Source organism: Saccopteryx leptura, chromosome 6, assembly GCF_036850995.1.
Source record: "Saccopteryx leptura isolate mSacLep1 chromosome 6, mSacLep1_pri_phased_curated, whole genome shotgun sequence".
NCBI lineage: Eukaryota > Metazoa > Chordata > Mammalia > Chiroptera > Emballonuridae > Saccopteryx > Saccopteryx leptura.
Genome location: NC_089508.1, coordinates 42,553,733 through 42,555,230, shown reverse-complemented (window position 1 = coordinate 42,555,230; position 1,498 = coordinate 42,553,733).

Here is a 1,498-nt window from a genome sequence, read left to right as displayed (position 1 = left end):
CTTCACTCCCATTTTGCCATTTCAGACCCAAAGAATCCAGTTAAACATTGACTTGGTTATAAAAGACTCAGTGGTGGGTCTAGAAACCTCTATTGATCATTAAACAAATCTCTAACACCAGGAAGGCCATTAACAGAGGTGGAGAATGAGGCTTAGAGGAGTCTTAAACTTGACCCTTTCAGTGCACATCATCTGTAGAATGGTAGAGGGCTTTAAGCATACGTTTGATATCAGAGAGTGGTGAGGTGCCCTTTACACTTCCTTACAAACTTTACAGCCTGAGTCACACTATACTGGCTTGTCAGAGCCAGCAGGACCGAAGCTATTTCCTCCCCCACCCCCGCATTGCGATTTGATAGCTCTTGCCTTAGTTTTGATGGACTTCGCAGGTTCACCCACGCTCTGGATAAAAGAGCTCTTGGAGATAAGGAGCCAGGGGGAAGAAAGGTAGATTTTTCTGCAGGTCGCTCTCCAGGTACTATGTGGATCAAACAGGTAACGAGCCTGGCCAGGCAGTGGCACAGTGAATGGAGCGTAGGACTGCAATGCAGGGGACCCAGGCTTGGGATCCCAAAGTTGTCGGCTTGAGCGTGGGGTCGCTGGCTTGAGCTTGGGATCATAGACATGACCTTATGATAGCTGGCTTGAGCCCGAAGCTCGCTGGCTTGAAGCCCAAGGTTGCTGGCTTGAGCAAGGAGTCATTCGCTCTGCTGTAGCTCCCTGGTCGGGGCACGTATGAGAAAGCAATCAACAAACAACTAAGATGCCCATCGAAGAGCTGATGCTTCTCATCTCTTACTTCCTGTCTGTCTGTCCCTGTCTGTCCCTCATGTGTCTCTGTCTCTGTCACAACAAACAAACAAAAAAGCTGGTAATGAATGGTGACAGCAGCAGTAGGAGTAGGTTCTAAGCATCTACAGGCAATGTAAGACAACACAAATGCTCAATGGCTATGTACGTTTAGCATAGCAAATTAAAAAATTTTAAACAACTTAATATTAGAGAAAAATTTTAAATGGACTTAGACTTAGGAGGCAGGTGATGAATGCTAAGGTGATTTTTTTTTCTAAATGAGAGAAGGGGAGATAGAGAGACAGACTCCCACAGGCACCCTGACCAGGATCCACCTGGCAACCCCCATCTGGGGCTGATGCTTGCATCAACTGAGCTATCCTCAGTGACTGAGGCCTATGCTCAGACCAACCGAGACAACCGGCCAGGGCTGAACACTAAGGTGATCCTTTAGGATAGGATGAGGGTGCTCTAGAGTCAGGCTGGTTAAATTGCCTTTTGATCCTTCAGCATACTGTTTTCTTAGAAAGGGTTCAGAAAGAATTGAAAACAACATGTGTATAAATATTCATTGGGTTGCATTTAATTTCAAATGTGAGTTAATTACTATGCATTGACCATTCAGAAAGTGGGGTTTCAGTCCTAAATGTTTGCAGGATTCTTAATTTATGCTTCTAATAAAGTTGCAGCCTTTTCTTAATTGTTC